Consider the following 21250-nt stretch of genomic DNA (forward strand, 5'->3'; position numbering starts at 1 on the left):
ATGTTCCAGAAGAAGAAGGCAAATAAGACTAATATGGCAAAATATTAACAGTTGTTGAATCTAGTCGATGGGTATACAGATAATCCCTTACTCTTTCAACTTTTTTATTTAAACAGAAGCCCTAAAGAAGGGGCACAGAGCTCCAAGGAAATAAGGCAGAGGGTCAGCATGAAAAAGCCTGCACCATATAAAAAGAGCAGGTCCTTCCTTGTTTCAGGAATCCCAGGCTCCCTTGTCTGAGGGCCCAGAAAGGAAGCCGAGAAGATCACATAGAAGCCCATGATGGGGGCCTCCTATGCCATTTGTGATCTTCCTTCTAGGCCACAAAATATCTTCGAAGACTTTAAAAAGGAGGGAAAGGACGCAGCCAGATCTGCATTCTCAGATGAACACATCAGTTGGTGCCGACATAGCCCTACCTACAAAATCTCCTCTAAAATACATCTCTGCTATTCCCTCTCATTGCTGCCCCTCCCTGGACCTCTCCAAAAAACAATGTTCCAGCAAGACAGAACTTTCTTCAGTTTCTCTCATATCCTGTGAGGTTTAGGTCTAGACCACCACACCCCTTTCCAACCTGGCAAACTCCTACTCATCCTTCACATCTGAGCTTAGCTATATGATTCATTCTACATCTAGTCATCAAGTACCCATTTATCCATTCCAAGGTAATAAAGGTAGAACTGTACACTTTCTTCATGAAACTTGGAGTCAAATGAATGACTCTCCAGGCAACCATCCAAGATGCTCATGTCTGGGACCTAGCACTATTCCTACAGGCTACTTGGCACACTGGACCTCTCACTTGTCATACTTAACTGTAAATGTCCACTTCTATAATTGTTTATTCTGGAAATCCCTCAAAGGAGTGGCTTTATTTTTCTTGCTCTCCATTGAATGAGTAGCACTTAGCAAAGTGCTTGGCACATGATTGGGCTCAAATAATATTTTTGAAAGAATGAAGAAATGAACGAATCAGTTCAAAAACAAGAGCCTGGGAGCCAAATTACTTCTAACAAGTTGTGGTAATAACCCCTGAGACAAACTGTAAGAAGCTGATGGAAGAAAATGGGCCCATGGCTTGGGAGGAAGAGCCAGATTTGAGAACTAATGGGGAGGTTGAATTGAAAGCCTGATTGATGGGTTGAGAGTCAGAGAAAGGAAGAAAGTTAAGGGGACTTATAAGTCTTTGTTTTTGGCTCCTGATGAAATTTGGGTTGTTGAAGGAGATTCAGATTTGCAGGGAAAGGGTAGAGCATTCATTTGGGATGTCTTACTTTTGAGATGTCCATGAACATGCAAAAAGAAATTACTAGGACAGCTCTATATCATGAAGCCCAGAGGAGAGTTCTGGGCTGCAGATAATTTTCAATCCTTCAGTACATGAGCAGTAGTTTATCAGTCAAGTCTTATCCCTCTTCAATTCTATAGAGCGATCAATGAAATATAGAATCATCTACTCACACACTAACACACACGCACTCATAAACATACAGATAAGATTGTGACAATGGTGGTATAGTTTCAGAAATGTGGAGATCCTGGGGATCTCTTCTTGCTTTGAAGTCACCTTTAAACTATTGTTCCCAGAGTATCAGATACAGCTGTTCTTGCCCTTGTGAGAGAAGGCTCCGTGCAATAAAGTGGCTTTGACTTTCAGAAATATTTTCTACTTCCCTGTTTCATTTAAAAATATTCTATCAGCTGATTTAAAATATTTTGAGCTTTACCAAGAAACAGGAGATAGGATTCCCTCTGGAATATTTTGATGAGTCTACTTTCTCGAATTTAAAAATGATGCTTACAATAGCAGCTGACTGCATTGAGCCCTTGTTCAGGCACTGGATTCTGTGCCTGAAGACATAGGGTATCCATGAGGACATCTTTGTCAGATTATTTATTGAGGATAAATTTCCTACTTCAGCAAGAATATGAGGGTTTTTAAAAGATTATTTAAAGGGAATTAAAGAGAATTATTGCAATATATAGCTGATTTGCTATCTAGAAAAGACCCAAAGAGCATTCTGAGTTTATCATCTGCAAGAAGAGAAGTTGGTTGATTCCTCTCCAGTTTCATTCATGGGGATCCTTTGTTTTGCTCTCTTGTATTATTAATCCTGAAGTAGCCTAGAATACATAATATATGGTAACATTAAGGAGATAGAAAACACTTCAGCAGCTGTAGTTGTGACCGAGTGGTTAAGGCGATGGGCTAGAAATCTGCTGGGGTCCTCCTGTGCAGGTTCAAATCTTGCTGACTATGGGGTGGGTAGGGTTTTACATATTTGCATTTTCTCTCTTTAGTGTAATTCATCTTCAATTAAGCGTACTTTTAAAAACATTAACCATTCCTCAGATTTTTTGAAGTTTCATCAAAATGGAGTTCTTATTGACCACGAAGGAATCATACTGTATGAGTGAACTAAAGCTAAGGAACCAATAGAACTCTTCTGTTTTGGTGTTGGAGATCCTGGTAAGAGGGACAAAGGAAGTTGAAAGAAAAGACTTCACACATTCATATTTAGAGCAACATAGCAATTTCACCACTTCCTTTTCCTATAAGTGTAAATTATAATATCTGTGTGGGCCAGAGGCGCAATGGATAATACATCTGACTACGATTCAGAAGATTCTAGGTTTGACTCCTGGCTGGCTCATTATTTTGGTTACCCTCTTTGAGGTCCACAATTTCCATCTTTCTTAGACCACTGTGATTATATATATATAATTTTTTTTATGTTTAAATTTCTTTTGTAAAATCATTTTACACAAAATGACCAAAAATATTAATAATACAGAGGCCAGCTATATAGTTCACTACTCTTTTCTTACACATGTAAATTTTCTTTAAATCACATCATTGAATTGATTGTTTTCAAAATTGACTAGTCTTCACATTAGATGATAAAAACTTAATAGAAGGAAAACCTTTTAAATGCATCATCCCTTGAAAGTAAAGATTGGGAGTTTCACAAAGAGTATTTCTAAGTACTAAATCTTTTCTTCTGTCATTTTTTCAAGATTTAATTTTTCAGAGCAGTTTTAGGTTTCACAGCAAAATTGAGAGGAAGGTACCACATGCACAGCTTCCCCCATTATCAACATCCTCCACCAGAGTGGTACATTTGTTAAAACTGATGAACCTACTTTGACACATCGTAATCACATCACCCAGTTTAGAGTGTACCTTCCAGTTCACCCGTGGTGTTGCAGTTCTGTGGGTTTGGACAAAAGTATAATGACATGTATTCATCCTTATAATTTCACACAGTGTATTTTCACTAACCTTCCCACCCCCCATCCTCTGTGCTCTCTATGCTCTGTGTGTTCATCCTCCCTCCTCCCTCCAGTCTCTGGCAATCACTGGTCATATACTGCCTCCATAGTTTTGGTTTTTCAGAATGTCACGTATTTGGAATCATGTAGACTTTCAGCTTGACTTCTTCTACTTAGCAATATGCATTTAAGTTTTCTCCAAGTCCTCTAATGGCTTAGTAGCTCTTTTTTTTTTAATGCTGAATAATTTTTCATTATCTGGATGGACCACAATTTATTAATCCACTCACCATCTGAAGGGCATCCTGGTGGCTTCCAAGTTTTGGCAATTACGAATACGCTGCTATAAACATCAGTGCTCAGGTTTTTGTGTGGACATATATTTCAACTCCTTTGGGCAAATAACAAATAGTGTAACTGCTGTGTTATATGGTAAGACTATGTTTAATTTTGCCTTCCATGGTGGCTGTAACATTTCGCATTCCCACCAGCAATGATGAGAGTTCCTGTGACTCCACGTCCTTGCCAGCATTTGATATCAGTGTTCTGGATTTTGGACATTCTAAGAGGTACGTAGTGGTAGCTCATTGTTTAAATTTTCATTTCTTTCCTGACCTATGATTTGGAGCACCTTTTAATATGTTTAAAAAAATGGACCAAAGAGCTTATCAGACACCATCAAAGAGATATAGATGGCAGGTTTGCAAATTTTGTTAGGTTTTTATTTCTAAACTTTTTACATAATTTAAAGAATCAAGCCTTTCACAAGATTTGTAAGACAAATTAATCTTTTCTTTCTTGCTCCCTCTGCTAAAATGCAGCTTGCTTTGGGGGGAAAGGGACTAAACACAGCAGAGGATGGGTTATGAGCCCAGCACGCTCCTGCTACACCACTCTGCTATGGAAAGTAGCACTCCCATAGGTCATATTTGATTCCCCTCTGGTTTGTCCTTTTTTTCTTTTTTTCCCCTTTTCCTTTCAATCTGTAGAAATAAAAAATGAGTTCTCTTTTTTCCCTTCAGGAATGCAATTTATCTTTTTAATGCAATAGCACTGAGCCTGACTTAATTCCTAGGAGAAGGATTAAGAAGAAATGAAAAAAGCTTACTGTGGCTACGCTTCTACAGTGCACAAAGGCATTCAATAACAATAACAATATTCAATAACAGTATTCAATAACAGGCATTCAATAACAGTAACATCTGTTACTGTGTGCTATGTGAATGTGTACCTTATATCTATAGCACAATGTCTGCTGACATCCCAAAGGTCATGTCTTAAACTTATTCTATGTTTTACAAAATGATAGAATAGATGAAGTAAATGTGCTTTCCCTTTCTTCTATGCTGTAATGGGATCGTTCATAATCTGTTGATGGAGGACGAAAGTCTAGAGCCCCAGGTGAGAGTAAGACACATATTCCTGCACATATTCTTGACATAGAGTTTTAGAGGGTTCACAGAACTTCTAGCCTGGTAAGCTAACTTTCTCTGATGTCGTGGCTCATTCCCTGTAGTCTCAATTTGGCAAATAAAACTGTGCTCAGGTTTTCTGTGTTTGGAAAGGAATGGAACTCTTCTTTGATTTGATGTGGTGGAGAATCCCAGAGAGCCTAGGGTGGGCTTGCTATGTGAACTCTCTAGAATGGAAAAGCTGAGCCAGATGTGGAGCAGGGGAGACAAGGTCAACTAGGAGAAGCAGACTAGTTGCCTGAGAGGATCCGCTAAGGTCCCAAAGGTTAAAGAGAGACATCTGGATGAAGAGATGGGTCTGCCAGCACTGAGTGAGCGTGGAAAGGAAGCCAGGAGTGTTTGGAATAATAATGGCCAAGTTGGAGAAAAGTGGAATTCAGAACAGTTGCAATAAAAGAGTAAAAATGGGCCCCCCAAAAAAGCCAAAAACAGAATACTGACATCACACATTCCTGTGTATGCCTGCCTATTACTTACTTTTTAAAGGCATTTTCATGAGGGAGGCCAAAGCGGGAGAAAGTGTGACAGGCACCTTCCTCTTCCTCCTCCATTTCACTTCCCAGACCAGAACCTTCCACCAACACTAAAACTACTGACCCCGACGTGATTTGAACACGCAACCTTCTGATCTGGAGTCAGACGCACTACCATTGCGCCACGAGGTCTCTGCAGGCTTACCTCATTTCTTTACCTGTCAACATGATCCATGAAATTAATTTTCTGCACGTGGTGAAGACCATGAAGGTGAATATGACATATCGTCTGGCTGCCACCTTCTACATCAAAATGCTGTCCATCCGATCACTCCCTGATTCTGCCACCCAATAGTTTCTATTTACAGTCCTTCCTATTCTATTTCATTCCTGGTTTTCTCCATATACATTTAAAAAAAAAGTTTGGGGGAGTTTTGTTGTTTTCGTCTTTTTAAAAATATAGTGAAGGGCAGTCACTCTGGAGAGAAGTGGAGGTAGGGGAGACAGCAAAGAAAAATTGCATGTCCTCTCTCCCCGCAGTCAGGGTAACCAGGTTTTGGATTTATTTCCCGAGCATAGATTCTAACTAGTGAGTCAGGCAAGCAGGCTGTGTCACACCGGCCTGGAATGACCTGTGGCTCCCGGGGCCTCTGCTCAGATGTGGGGTCCCACGGTTGGTTTCAGCCTGCTAGAGTCCTCCAGGATCTGGTCGCCCAACTACGAACTGCCCCTGAAAAGAGCAAGGGATCTTTTTCTGTGTGAGCAGGTACATAATTCTGGCACAGTGGCTTGGCTGGTGAAATTTGGCCAATTTGGCCAAAATTGGCCAATTTGGAGACCTGGAGACCTGGAGACTTGAAGACTGGCTTTTGAATCACAGGGAAATTTTTCTGGAGACCTGAAATCATGCAGACCATCTGTTCAAGTGGTGAAAAGTCTCCTTGAATTCCTACTAGAGAAGGAGATTCTGAAAAGTGATCCACTGTTGTAAAACAGACACATCTTTCTCTGGAAATCAGTTTCCCTTTCTTCATCTTGAAAAAAATCGGTCCAGAGCCCCAGGTTTGGCTTGGGAATTGCTACAGGACTGTAGATAGTGGATTGAAGGAGTGTGTGTTTGACCTCGCTAGTACTGGACTATCCTTAGTAGGTTCTGTGCCTTGTAGTCACTTTGTCGGGGTAGGACGAGGTTAGGGACCTGTGTGAGAGATGTGCCGGAACCAGCAGCGCTGAGAGGTGAGATGAACCCAGCTTTCAGAAAGTAAACCACCAAAAGCTTGGTAGAATCTGAGGCCACTTATAAAAAGGAATGGGATCCCAGGTGTGCTGCTGCCAGAGAATTCAGTGTGATCTTGTTGGCAGAAAGTTGTAATCTATACTTTCCTCACCTTCCTATAAAATGAGGATAATGATAGGAGTGCCTGCCTCCCAGCATGGCATTGATAAATATAATGTGTTCTAATGAGTTTATATTATACTCATTAATATAATGTGTTCATAATGAGTTTATATATGTTTAGAATAATGTTTGCCTGGCACACAATAAGCTCTCAATAAAGGTGAGTAAGTGGGGTGACCTGTATGGCTCAGCAGAGAGAGTATGTGATTCATGATCTGTGGGTTGTTGGGTTTAAACCCCATGGTAGGTGCAGAGGTTATTATTATTATTATTATTATTATTATTATTATTATTATTTTGGTGCAGAGGTTATTAAACAAGTAGGTAAACAAGCTAGTATAATTGCTGTCACTATAAAACTTGCTGAAATTCTTTTGAGTAATTTCTACGTCCAATATGGGGCTCAGACTCACCAACCCAAAACTAAGAGCCAAACGCTCCACCAACCAAACCAGCCAAATGCCCCTAAGGTTTGCTGAAATTCTTAAAAGCATGTGCACATAATGCCAGCCTGGTTTGGCAGACTGTGACAAAATTTACATTTGTCAATCGTTAGTTTCCTCCACAGATTTTGAGTTTGTTGTTATCAAACAGAATGAAATGAACTGCCTTATCTCAAATGTTAGAACTATTGTTTTTTTTCTTAATAACTAAAATTTAAAAAAAAATAGTAAAAACGGCTATCATCCCAGGTTAGAGCTAAAATCAGACAGGCATTGACAAAGCAGGGCTACAGAGGGACACCCAGACCAACGTCACCTCAAACCAGCAACTGAAATTTAAATTAAAGTTCAGTGAAACACTTCAGTTCATAGAACTTTCTTTTCTTCATTTGTTTCAGTTGATGTCTAATGAAAATTCACAGCACATTTAAAATCAACTGTTGCTAATATCAGAGCAGTTTGGAATAATACTTTAAAATTCAATGGTCATTCATTCTCACAAGTTCCCAGAGCACCAGGTTACCTCTCTCCCTCCTTGCCTGGCATTGCTGCCTGGGGAATCTTTTCTCTCCCAGAGCCAGAGCCCATGATCCCAGGCCTTGCAGACTTGGTTTTACTAGTTACCCTATTCCAATCTGAAGCTCCAGCAAGTGAGTTTTCAGGATCCCTCAGAGCCCACATCTTAGCACCAAATCACCCTGTTTATCTTGATCTTGAACCATGTTTCTGATAGCTGGCTTTGTCTTTGTGTCCATCTTCTGTTCCTTCCTAGTACCTGTTCCAGAAACTTGGCTCTGGTCCTGGAGAGCTAAAGAAAGGGACTCCAGGAATAAGCCCTTAGGTTTGAGTCAGACCATCCCCTGCCCACTATCACCCACCTGCTGACAGATTCCTACCGTATCAGTAGCTCCTCTGGTCTCCAAATGTCTTTGATCCTGTCCCACATCTCACTACTGAGATCCTCACACCCTCTTTGACAGATACGTTGCTGAAATTTTTGTGGAACCCCTTTCTGACTGCTCACCTGAACACAGACCCTGGTCTACCACCGCCTCCTCCAAGAGGTCTTCCATCTTGGCCAGGTTCTCTCTTGATTCCCACAATGGGCCACCCTCAAGCCTCTTCCACTCTGCTAGGTAGGCCAAGGTTCAGACTGCTCCTGCAGTGCTGACATAAATTTGTGTTTGGGGTAGAAAACAGAGGTCAAATGTAATTATGCGTGTCTAAAACCTAATGAAAAGATTTACACTGTTATGGTGGTTATCACCAAAAAAGAAAAAACAAATAACAGGTGTTGGCAAATTATGGACAAATTGGAACTCTAATGCATTGCTGGTAGGAATGTACAATGATGCAACCACTGTGGAAAACAGTATGATGTTTCCTCAAAAAATTAAGTGTAGAATTTCCATATGATCCAACAATTTCACTTGTAGGTATATAGTCAAAAGGGTTGAAAGCAGGGACTCGGACAGAAAGTACTTGTGATATATCATATCATAGGATTCCACTTACCTGGGGGAGCCTAAAATAGTCCAATTCAGAAACAGAAGGTAGATTGGTGGTTGCCAGGCTCTGGGAGGAGGGGGTATGGGGAGTTCTTGTTTAAAGGGGACAGAGTTTCAGTTTAAGGTGATGAAAAAGTTCTGGAGATGGATGGTGGTGATGCTTTCACAACAATGCCACTGCACCTCATACCACTCAATTGACTCTTAAAAATTGTTAAAATGAAAAAAAATTGTTAAAATGGCAACTTAGGTTATATCTATTTCACCACAACAAAAAAGTAACTACAAAAGTAATTAAAAGAGAAAGCCACAGGGGCAGACATAAGGAGAAACTGGAGGTTAGTAAAGACAGCCGCAGAGGTGCAACATGACTTGTCACTGTCCCCCTTTGGGTGCAGAAAAATGACCACTGGTGGGTGTGTTGTGGGTAAGATTGGTGCCCTGCCGACCCTACCCCCGTTCTCCTCTGTGCTCTGTCCCAGCCACATTGGCCTCCATAAGGGAAAAATCATGAAAGTTGCTTTGAGGAGGGAAGCAGTGTCCTCTTCACCCTCCCTCCTTAAAAACACAGTATGTTCGCTATGACGTCATACTTCTTGACTTTACAATGCAAGGTCTGGCCCTTGACTGCAGACACATACCACTGAAATCAACTCAGGAGTCTCTCACCAGGTATACAAAAGATACAAGGTGCATGCTTTGTCTCTCAGGGAAATAGAACTTCCAGTGGATACATTTTACTGGATAAATTACCTTTAATTGTCTAAATTTGTGAGAATTCTTTCCAGACTTGGTAGTCACTTGTGTGCTACCTTATACTCGTGTAAAGGTGATAATGATAATGTTTAAACAAGTCATCAATTGTGTTCCCTCTTCTATTAGTTAGAAGAGGTATCTTTTGTTGGCAGAATCAGTTCATCTCCCCAGGAGTTACCTGATCCTTAAACCACAGGCTGGTCCCACCTCAGGGCCTTTGCACTTGGGCACCTGTAGCAAAGATGCTATGGACTGGGGGGTTTAAACAATAAACATTTATTTCTTACAGTTTCTGGAGGCTGGTGAGTCCAAGACTGAGGCGCTGGCAGGTTTGGTCTGGCTGTGTCCTCACATAGCAGAGGGGGCCAGGGAGCTCTCTAGGGTCTCTTATAAAGACATTAATTCCGTTCATGAGGTCTCAAACTGTTCACCTCCAAAGTCCTCACCTCCAGATACGATCACACTGAGCATTAGGAATTGAGGGGAACACAAAAATTCAATCTAAATGACATTTGCTAGGCTCCCTTGCAAACTAGGGATGGCCACATGGCTAAGATCTAAACAATGGACAGTGGAAGAATTGTAACACAGCAGTTTACAACCTTGAGGCTTGACCCAGGAAAACCTCCCATGAAAGTTTCTCTCTTTTTTTCTCTCAAATGCCGAGGACCAGCAGAGGACTCCATGACCCCAGACTCCGGAGCCACACGATGGTCCCTTGGCAGCCATGCAAAGACCAATCAGAAAACCTTCACTAGGGCACCCTGGGTAGCTCAGTGGTTTAGCACCATCTTTGGCCCAGGACATGATCCTTGAGTCCCACGTTGGGCTCCCTGTATGGAGCCTACTTCTCCCTCTGCCTTTTTCTCTGTCTCTCATGAGTAAATTAAAAAAAAAAAAAAATCTTTAAAAAAGGAAGAAAAAAAAAGGAAAGCTGCATTAGATCTTGCCTGAGAGAAAAATAAATATTTATGGAGTTGAAAAACAGATTTGTGAGTTTCTGTGTTAACAGCAACCAAACATATCACTAGCAGAACAATGTTTTCTTGTTCCTTTCTTAGTAATCTTATTGATTTCAATGCCCAAACTCCAGCTCTCATAATTACAGCATCTTCATAATCTACCAAGTGATAAGGTTAACAGGGATCAGTTGCACACACATGCTATGTATATGGCAGAAAATACAGATTTCTTCAACATTATCAACTCATTAATAATGTATAATTATTTCGGGGCACATGGGTGGCTCAGTGGTTGGGCAGCTGCCTTTGGCTCGGGGAGTGATCCTGGGGTCCCGGATTGAGTCCCACATCGGGTTCCCCACAGGGAGCCTGCTTCTCCCTCTGCCTATGTCTCTGCCTCTCTCTGTCTCTCATTAATAAATAAATAAAATCTTTTAAAAATGTTAATTATTTCATAAGCTAATTTAGGATTCCTCCTGCATGCCACTTCCTCACCTTAAAAATCCAAGGCGAGCAAAAATATATAAATGGATAGGACTCTTCTGCAAATGCGATGCTATCCTAAAAATCTCATATTAATGTGGACTTCTTTTGGGGATGATCTTATTTTAAACTCATTTTCCAATTTCCTCTCTCTAATAAAGGCAAATATTTTTAAGTGCCCCTTCATTATTCAGTGGGCTACTTGGGTTCTTGGTCCTTCTCAGGCTGTGGTATGCTGGTAAATATTTAATTGTTGGCTCTCCAGGGAAAAACTCTATCCTGGATCTGCAGTGTTTGGCAGCTTCCGTGGTGTAAATTCTCCTGCCACAGCTGATTGACGCTGGAGATCTGAAAGCACTGAAGTCATTGAATGTTGAATTGGGAAGGGAGGGACTGTACATCCCTCATGTACAAGCTGGTTCCAGACCACCAAGGTCTCACAGAACATTTTCTCAGCATTTCTCAGTAATGACAATAAGAAGATGCTAATATTTCTTGAGCACTCACTGTGGGCCAGCAACATTTCTCTGAGTTTTCCTATGCTGTTATAGAATTATAGTCAATCCCCACAAGTCGGGAAAGAATTGCCCTAGCAGCTAGGAGCTAAATCCTGGGAAGATAGAACATCAAATATTGACAGTAATCAGAAGAGGCCACTCTGTTCCTCACAATAGAACAAGGTGGAGATGATCACTCCCTAACTGTGTCTGAAACAAGAAAGAGGTAAAGATACTCGGCAATCACCCCTGTTTCCCAGCTTAGCAGAGTGACCATGCCCTCTGATCAAGGACTTTCCTTGGTGAAAATTACCAAGGCACCCAAGCCCTGAACTTCCTGCGACCTGACAACACCCAATCCAGGACTCATGTCAGACTTCCTTCCTCTAGCCTTGGAAGCATAAGCTTCTCCCAATCCCCTCTGAGCTAGATGGCCCATGGTCCCTAGGGCAAACACTGTCCCATGCCCAACAGCAAGTTAGATAATCCTAACTCTGGAGGTCTCTGGTCAATGGATTTTAACCACACTAGTGGCTTCATTTGACAGGGGAGAAAATTAAAGTTTAAATGTAGGAGTCTGTAGGGAGTCTGTCCTCTGGAGTAGAATTTCTTTTTCTTCTTTTTTTTTGGGGGGGGGGGGGGTGTAGGATTTCATACAAGAGGTTGCTGCCAACAAGGAACAGATGACCTGAGCTGCCGTTGAAAGACATTGCCAGAGGGAGGGTGAATGAACAGGCTGCCAGGATGAGCACAGTAGCTCCAATCAGCAACAGAAAGATGCTGGTGTTGTTGCTAAAGATGGAGGGACGGTTGGGAGAGGTGGTGTTAGAGCCCAGGGGGGAGCTAAGATGAGGACAGAGGATGCCTAGGAAAAGGAGCAGAGCAGCCAGGAAGCCAGAGGATAGGATCTGGCAGTAGCAAGGGCAGAAATGCTGCAGGAAGCAGATAAGGAGGAGAAATTTCTTGGTTTCTGCCTTCCTCGGGCTGGCCAATCTTTCCTCAGTTCTCTCATTGGCTAAACCTACGCAGAAACCAGAGAGCAAGGGAGCCTGGGAGATGTTCCTGTAACACAAGAAGCGCAAGAGAAGGGAAGGGATGAATCTAACATCCCTCCAGCTATGATCACAGTATTCAAATCTACTCCCCAAAACTGTTTTAATCAATATGTAAATGAGCCTTCTCATTAGAATGTACCCTTTGGACCAAGTCTTTCAAGTATGCAGTCCCAATTATAAAAATTCTAGTGTAACACGTTTGCATTTTAGATGTATTTATAGAAGTGCCTAAGGATTACAACATACACGTCACAGGGAAAAATTACAAATATTCCATTCAATTAAAAAGCTTTCCTTTTTAAGATGTAAGCATACAGCATATAAAACTCACACCATATCCCAAGTAGAGAGAGACTAATGATTCACTTATATAAGAGTGATATTTTGGCTGGTTCGTTAGTAGGATTTTCAATGCTTTGTTTAAAAATAAAGCACTTTAACGAAGAGTCGGGCTATGATTAAAGGTCAGTCCTTTCACTAACTTTCCCTTTATTTGAGCAACTCACTTCCCAATAGTGTTGCAAAACTTGAAAACCAGACCTAAGAAAAGATCTCAACCACCTAAGTCATTAGATTAAAGCAAAGGTCAGCAAATATCATTGGCAGGCAATATATTGCCCATCCTGTTTTGTACTGCCCTTAACTTTTTTCTTTTTTATATTTTTCTTTTTTTATATATTTTCTTTTTTATATTTTATATTTTTAGACAGTTGAATGTAAGTGAAAGGAAGAATAATATTCTGTGATATGTCAAAATTATATGAAATTCAAATAAAGTTTTTTCAGGACGGCCATGCGCATTCATCTACTGCTGCATCACAGGAGCAGTGAGAGCAGAAGACTGCGTGGCTCCCAAAACTGACCGTACAGAAAAAAAGTGCCAGGTCCCTGGGCTAGAGGAGGGCATTTTGGGGAGGACAGAAGTGATTGCTCCTCTCTTGGCATTGGAACTATCTGCAGAATGTTGTTGGGGCAGCGCAGGTTTGGGCAGGCAGACGGACATGTGCAACCTACCAGAGCTACAAGTGTCTAGGGGCTCCCTCTAACTTCCAGGCCACCAGGCCTGCCCACCCCCTGCCTCTGTATGGGTTCCCAGTCCCTCTGGGGGTCTTGTTGGAGCTCTGTTCATGAGTCCCCAAGTCACCAGTATATTATTACGATGTCCTTATAATGCTATACTACATTCCTTTTTCTTCCCTTCTTTTTTTTTTTTTTTTAATTTTTTTTATTTATTTATGATAGTCACAGAGAGAGAAAGAGAGAGAGGCAGAGACATAGGCAGAGGAGAAGGGGATTCGATCCCGGGTCTCCAGGATCGCGCCCTGGGCCAAAGGCAGGCGCCAAACCACTGCGCCACCCAGGGATCCCTCTTCCCTTCTTAATTGAGTTTGAGTTGCTTTATTCAAAACAAAAGTATTTGGATATAAAAATTCAAACTGGTGGGCAGCCCCCGTGGCTCAGTGGTTTAGCTCCGCCTTCGGCTCAGGGTATGATCCTGGAGACTCAGAATCGAGTCCCACATCGGGCTCCCTGCATGGAGTCTGCTTCTCCCTCTGTCTGTGTCTCTGCCTCTCTGTGTGTCTCTCATGAATAAATAAATAAAATATTAAAAAAAAATTCAAACTGGTGTTTTGCTTTAGAAGAATATTATTTCTCTTTTAAAGGGAAGGTAGGCTACTACATCCTTCTTCCCAGAAAAGTAGAAAGGCCCTTTTGTGGTTCTAGTGACCCATTCATTCATTCATGCATTCATTCATTTGTTAATTCTAAAAATAGTTATTGATCTACTAGTGACAGGCACTTTTCTAGACTTCAGGGATACTTCAAGTAACAAAACAAAACAAACAAAGGAATTCCTCTGAGGGTGTCTGGCTGGCTTCCTAGGTCAATTGTGCCACTCTTGATCTCTGAGTGGTGAACTCAAGCCCCATGTTAGGTGTAAAGGTGACTTAAAAAAATGTTTTTAATCATAAATAAATAAAAACAATTTCTCTGTTGGACGTTGCTATGCTTGGATGTGATCTCAGGGCAACTGCAGGTATCTGGTGACCATGAGGGGGAGCTAAGCCAACTTTCTAAGCCTGCAAAGTAGAAAGTTGGAAAGAATCTGGTCCCTGGTGAAACACCCAGAAATTGTCCCATGAGTTGGTCAGGGTTCAGTTGTAGAGAGTAGAATGTACTTTAGCTTGTCTAAAGAGGAAGGGATTTATTACAAAGTTTTGTCTACACTGAAAATCAGAATTGACTCCCCAATGCTATACTGCAGAACTGAGCCCCCAAGGGAGCTACTGGCCCTTTTAGAACTGGGACTACAGTGCCATTGCCACAGCCAAAGAAATGTGAACATCAGAAAGCCCTGCTCACTGCCAGCTCCAGGACCATGGGGCTCCTGCTAAGCCTGTGCCAGCAAAACAGGTACTTCTGGCCTGCCTCTCAGTTCCCAGGAAATCAATGATGTGTCACTGGGGACTCAGGCTCACACGACGCAGGAAAATGAAACGTTAGAAACAAGAAATAGCAGCTCCTGCCTCATTTCTATCCTCTAAATCCCACATGAGTGCACCTGTTTTGCCAAAATTAAATCTCTCCCAAATCATAGCTGCATGAGAACTTGAGAAATGCAGTTTTTCGTCTTCTTGCCTCTCTAGTGTTGAAGACCGCAGGGGCAGGGAGGAGAGGCTTGGCTGTGGAGGGATTGATCCCTCCCTATGTCCTAACTCAGAACTTCTTGTTAAATGAGGAAAAATATTATTTAGGCCAATAAAGCAATCTGACACCCCAGAGTATAAAATCAGTTACTGGCAGCTAGAGTACAAGGGCTTAGGTCTTCTGGACCACAACCTTATTCTCCCACACCTACGCCCCTTCAATAACTTTGGTATTAATATCTTTTTCTTCACACATGTGGGCTTACAAAAGTAAATAATAGAGCTCAGAGAGGTGACTTTCCAGAGGAGATGGTGTCAGCCAAGTTAAATCAAGAGAGGCCCTTCTAAGAGACAACTGAAATGGAATTTTGGAAATCTATTTCGCTTAGCAAGAAATACAAGACTAACCCAGTTCCTTCTTTACGCCTATAATGACTTTCATAGATGTGTGGTTTGTAGATGTATCGATTGATTGATAGATGTAAATGGGAGGTAGGCAAGACAATATTAAGAAATGCTAACCCATGTTTTATATCCTTTTGCACCAGGAAACTCTCCACTTGGCCTCATCCCTGAACGAAAAGCTTCTTATGACATTGATATGAAGAAAAATAAGGATGCCTGGGTGGCTCAGTGATTCAGCGTCTGCCTTTGGCTCAGGTCATGATCCTGGGGTCCTGGGACCAAGTTCCACATCAGCGTCCCCACAGGGAGCCTGTTCTACCTCTGCCTATGTCTCTGACTCTGTGTCTCTCATGAATAAATAAAAGCCTTAAGGAAAAATAAGTGCATTTTTAGCTTTCAAAATTTTGTTTAAAAACCCATATCCGGGCAGCCCGGATGGCTCAGCAGTTTAGCACTGCTTTCAGCTCAGGGCCTGATCCTGGAGCCCCTAGATCGAGCCCTTAGATCGTGCCCCCAGATCGAGCCCCCAGATGGAGTCCCATGTTGGGCTCCCTGCATGGAGCCTGCTTCTCCAGCTCTGCCTGTGTCTCTGCCTCTCCCTCTCTCTCATGAATAAATAAATAAAATCTTAAAAAAATAAATAAAAATCTGTATCAGAAATGAGAATTTGAAGGAAAAATTCTTGAGTCTCAAAATTCTGTCTTCGAAAAACAGAAACCTGCAGGACCTGGGCCATAATGTTTATGCCCTAAGATAATGATCACAGAACAAGGCTTTCAGCCTGCATGTCCTGGGCTATTCCCAGGTTGTGAAATCAATATATTGAGCATATCAAGTGACCAAGATTTTTTTTAAGCAAATGAACAGAGTGGAATTTTAAGAGTTATGGGAGACAAAGAAACCAAGGCCAGACTTTGCCTCGGCTTGAAGTCTCCAGGTAGAATTCCTGAGGCTGGCAGATGGTAACCCTGGACAGCACCCTCGTGGACTTCCTTTAGTGCTTTACCACCATAGCTTTGCTCTCATTACTGTCACTTTCTCTGATGGCTGTAAACACTCCCCAAGACATATTTACAATAGCCTCCTGAGCACATGGCTCACTGCTAGACATCTGAAGAGTCTCAAGACTGATGTTCTAATAGGCAGTAGTGATGTTGTTTTTGCAATATAGGTGAGGTTTGGTGCAGACCAGAGCTGGTGGCCAAGAAAGAATTCTTGAGACATCTTTGGCTTTGGTGCAAAATGGTTCTATTAAAGTACGAGGACAGAACCCGTAGGCAGGAAGAGCTGCTGTCCCCAGATTATGAGGAGCAAATGATTAAATATGTTGGAGTTGGGAGAAGTAAAGATAGGGCAGTTCCAAATGGACTTTCATATGTTAAAGAAGACTCAGGATCCTGGAGGAATGTTATACTCTATTTCTAATATTTGTCAATGGGTGACAGGTTATAAGGAGGTTCGATTTTATCTACATTTCCTTCTGCCTTTGTTTCCCACATCAGTAGGAAAAAACTTGAACTGAGCAGCAATCTAGCCTCCTCAAGGTCCCAAAAGTTTTACTTCCAAATTCTTTAAAGGCTTAGGCCACCCTAGAAACACCCCCCACCCCCATACCCCTCCCCACCCCACCCCCACAAACCAGAAGGTATGTGATCAGTGACTCATCACAAGCACAGTGCAGCTCTGTCTGCTCACAGGTCCTGTCCCACATCACATCAAGGGTATACAGTTCATACGGATTAGAATGTGGGCCGTGAGTCACGACATGAAATGAATTTCTTACTGCGGCCCACAGTGAAAAAACAAACCAGTGTGAGGTTGTGTTAGAACAAAGACATAGGAACCACAGGACTTGGAACCAGAGGAGGGAAAGAAAGCCGCTCCTCCAGATGTGCAGGTGTCCGACAGGCCCAGAGGCCCACCTCGCCCGGATGCCAGAGAAGAGAAGAGCGAATTTTCGCCGTTGCCCGCTGAGAAACCGGGCCACAGGGATGTGCAGGAGGACGCGCAGATGGCAGTCCCGAGCCAGCGCCTCTTCACCTCCCCCGACAAGTCAGATCTCTTCATCCCCACTGTGGGAGGCAGGGAGCCCCCACATTAAATCCTGAGTTTGCGGCCCACAACATTCAAACCTATTCACGGGATCTTCTGATTCTATCACAGCGTTCTTGCCGGAAAACCCCACATCTCTCAGCTCTTAGGATCCCACTGTGCGCAGCCCTCGGCTGGTCCGTTTACCCGACACTCCTCCATCAGGGGGGGCAGGTGGCTCGTTCCCCGGCCCTGGGCGCGGGCGGCCACGCGGCGGCCACTAGGGGGCAGAGAAGGCTGAAGACGAGCATCTGGGACGCGAACCGAGAAGAGGCGCTGGGAGGAGGGAAGGGGAGGGGCGGAGGAGGGGAGGAAGGGACGGGGGGAGGGGGAGGGGAGGAAAGGGGAGGGACGGAGGGAGGAGGGAGGGATGAGGGACGAGGATTGTGGAGGCGGGGGAGGGAGGAGGACGGAGGTCCTGAGTGGATGGTTTGACGGGGGGGAGGATATCGGGGCATGAGAGGGGAGAGGAGGGGAGGGGAGGAAGGGCAGAGTGGAGAGGGGAGGGCGGAGTGGATGGACTAGTGGGGTTATGGAAGGGGAAGGGAGCGGGGAGGAGGGGAGGAGGGGAGGGACTAGGGCCTTGCAGGGCGGGCGAGGAGGAAGGGGCAGGGGGGAAAGAGAGCGGGGAGGTCGTCGGAAGAAGCAACAAGAGGTGGAAGAAGGGGAGGAGAGAAAGCAAGTTATTGGAGGGAAAACATAACTTTCTGGATGGTAGTTAGGATACTTCACATCAGTTGAACAATACAAATTCAACTAAGTACATTTGAAGATCTAATTGGTTCTTTTAAGAGACTTGTGAACGGGGCAGCATCCCATCCAGCTCGGAAGGGCAGTGTAGGAAGGAGGGTGGGGCAAAGAGGTTATTAGCAAAAGAAAAGGAAAGCTCTTTTCTGGCAAAGTCACCTTTCTCTAGGAGTGGGGTGGGGGGGGTGGGAGGGGGCCCAGGTGGCAGAGCACCTCCCTGGTGCGGACCAGAAAGCTCCTAACTGACCTGTAAAGACTGCATTTCTGGGAGATTGACAGAGAAGTTGGGTGAGGTAAAAAGCCCTGGTTTGATGACTTGGCCTAAATGTGTTCATTTGGGGCCCGTGGTTTTCTTGTTGATACGTTTTACAATGTTTATCAATGCTGTCTCATTTTCTCCTAACAACAACCCGGCTGGATAATAATTCCTACTTTTATTTCAACCTGAAATACTATGGATTAAAACGGAACATATGTTGTACGTAACAAAATGAAGAGAAACATTTGGGCTGGGGATGTCAAGACTGCTGGAGCTTTACTCTATTTTAGTTTCATTAAATCCTTCCTGTAGTTATTCTGAGTAACAGGCCAAGAGTGCAATCCTGTCAGAGCTCAGACACAGAGACAAAAGGACAGAGCAGTACTCCAAACTGGACAGACATCTGCCCTCATGGAGTTGGCATTCTAGTGACAGGGAGAGAAAAAATAAACAAGTAGTAAACATCATAGCATATCCGAAGGTGACCTATAAGTTATGGAGAAAAATTAAGCATGAAGGAAAGATAAAGGGCAGAGGAGGAGGGAGTGGTTGGGGAGGTTTTGAGTTGTCTCCCCATCTGCAAGCCTGGGACAGTAGCCCAGAACTCATAAGATTCTGATGAGGAGGAACAAGTAAGTTAGTATAAGCCTTAAGCGAGTGCTCCATAAATGTGAGTAACAGGAGAAAATGAGAGAGTTTATTACTGTAATCAACATTGGGAGCTGTACTGTTTGAGGGATCGGATTAATTTTGTTTAGCTCCACAGAACAGAGCTATAACTAAAAGGTGAAAGAAAGGTGTGAGGAGGGAACATTTGGTGGCTCAGTGGTTGAGTATCTGCCTTTGGCTCAGGGCATGATCCTGGGGGTCCAGGATTGAGCCCTGCATTGAGCTCCTTCGAGAGCCTGCTTCTCTGTCTGCCTGTGTCTCTACTTTTCTGTGTCTGTCATGAATAAATTGATGGAATCTTTTTTTTTTTTTTTTTAGTTTAGAATTGATGGAATCTTTAAAGGAAAAAAAAAAGGTACGAGGAGGCAGATTTTGTACTGTGTGAGAAAAGCTTTCTCACAATTAGCCCTGTTCATTTTGTAAGGTAGTGAGCTGCTCATTTGGGGAATGTTTAACCAGAGATCTGATGGCTGCCACTGAAGGATGAAGTTGAAAGGCTTTCTGCACTGTGTGGGCAACTAACACAGCCAAGTTTTATCATTCTTTTCAAATATCAAACTTTAGGATTCAGTGAGAATTTACCTATAAATTAATCTTTTTTTTTTTTTTAAGATTTTTATTTATTTATTTATGAGATACAGAGAGAGAGAGAAAGAGAGGCAGAGACACAGGCAGAGGGAGAAGCAGGCTTCATGCAGGGAGCCCGACGTGGGACTCAATCCCCGGTCTCCAGGATCAGGCCCTGGGCTGAAGGTGGCGCTAAACCCCTGAGCTACCCAGGCTGCCCCCCATAAATTAATCTGACCTGTACTGAATGATACACATTCACTGGACATATGGTTTTTGAATTCTTCTGCTGGTCATTTTTGGAGATTAAACATAGAATTTATTTTTATTTTTAAGATTTTGTTTATTTATTAGAGAGTGTGTGTGTGTGCACAAGCAGGGGGAGGGACAGAGAGAGATGGAGAAGCAGCCACCCACCCACCCCAGCTGAGCAGAGGGCCCTGGTGCTCAATCCAAGGACCCGGGGATCATGACCTGAGCTGAGGGCAGATGCTTAACCAATAGAACCACCCAGGTGCCCAAGCACAGAGTTTATAGGATAGTGGAAATACACTTACATCATGTACATAATGATCAACAAATAACAGGTGGCATAATGCATTTCTGCGTTACTTTCATAAAGTCAAAATGTTTCCTTCAAAATGTTTTCCTCTATTTGTGTTATTATATCTACAACCTAAGTGATTGTCTACTATTTTCTCTATTATGTAGATTCAAAACAGCATGAGAGTTGATGTGGGAAACAAAGGCAAAAGAAAAAATTGTATTTCCTTACTACTTACAACCCAATGACAAGTCCTTAAAATAAGCTGAGTGACCTTCCCCTAGGGACTCAACTGCCTTGGTGCTAATACTTTCCTGAGGGACAAAGGCAATGATAGCTTAACATTATCCCAACCTCCAGGATCCTGTAAGTCTTCTTTAATATATAAAAATTCCTCTATATTTCCTTTATTGCTAACCCCTGCCCCCAAGATATATGTTGGCAATCATCCTCCAAGCATGACTCATTGATCCACATTTCAAGGGTCTCATGGCTGAGTTTTTACTAAAGGGTAATAAATGACTTTTTCCTAACAATAGCCAGCCCCTTAATGACTTACACTGTCTCTAACCCCTTCCCAATTTGAAAGTAATCAGTCAACTGTCACAATCCCAAGGCACCTCTTCCTGCCCACAGGTCCTGTCCCCATGCTTTAATAAAACCACCTTTTTATTTTTACACTGAAGACGTCTCAAGAATTCTTTCTGGACCATTTGCTTCAAATCCCAACATTCCCACATCACCAGTTATAAGTAGAAACTCTGGGATAAGACATTTGGCTTTATATCTAAGCAGTGTCTCCATCTGTCAGTGACCTGGGGCAGCTTACTTGTCTCTGAGCCTCAGATGTCTCTTTGGAGTAGAATGAGCTCACCTTTTACTATTTAAAAGTGGTGATCTGAGGATTACGTGAAATAGTGCATTTAGAAGACATTAGCAGAGTGCCTGTAAAAGAGCAAGAGCAAGGCAGTAGTTAGGAGTAAAGCCAAGTTCATC

The 21250-nt window shown here is 42.8% G+C and overlaps 1 non-coding gene across 1 annotated transcript; it reads right to left on the bottom strand.

Annotated features, from left to right (window-relative positions):
* Positions 1-5341: 5341 nt before the first annotated feature.
* On the bottom strand, positions 5342-5413 carry TRNAW-CCA. Its single transcript has one exon. It is a non-coding gene; the product is annotated as a tRNA-Trp (tRNA).
* Positions 5414-21250: the final 15837 nt, after the last annotated feature.

This window comes from Canis lupus, chromosome 35, assembly GCF_011100685.1.
Source record: "Canis lupus familiaris isolate Mischka breed German Shepherd chromosome 35, alternate assembly UU_Cfam_GSD_1.0, whole genome shotgun sequence".
Taxonomy (NCBI): Eukaryota; Metazoa; Chordata; class Mammalia; order Carnivora; family Canidae; genus Canis; species Canis lupus.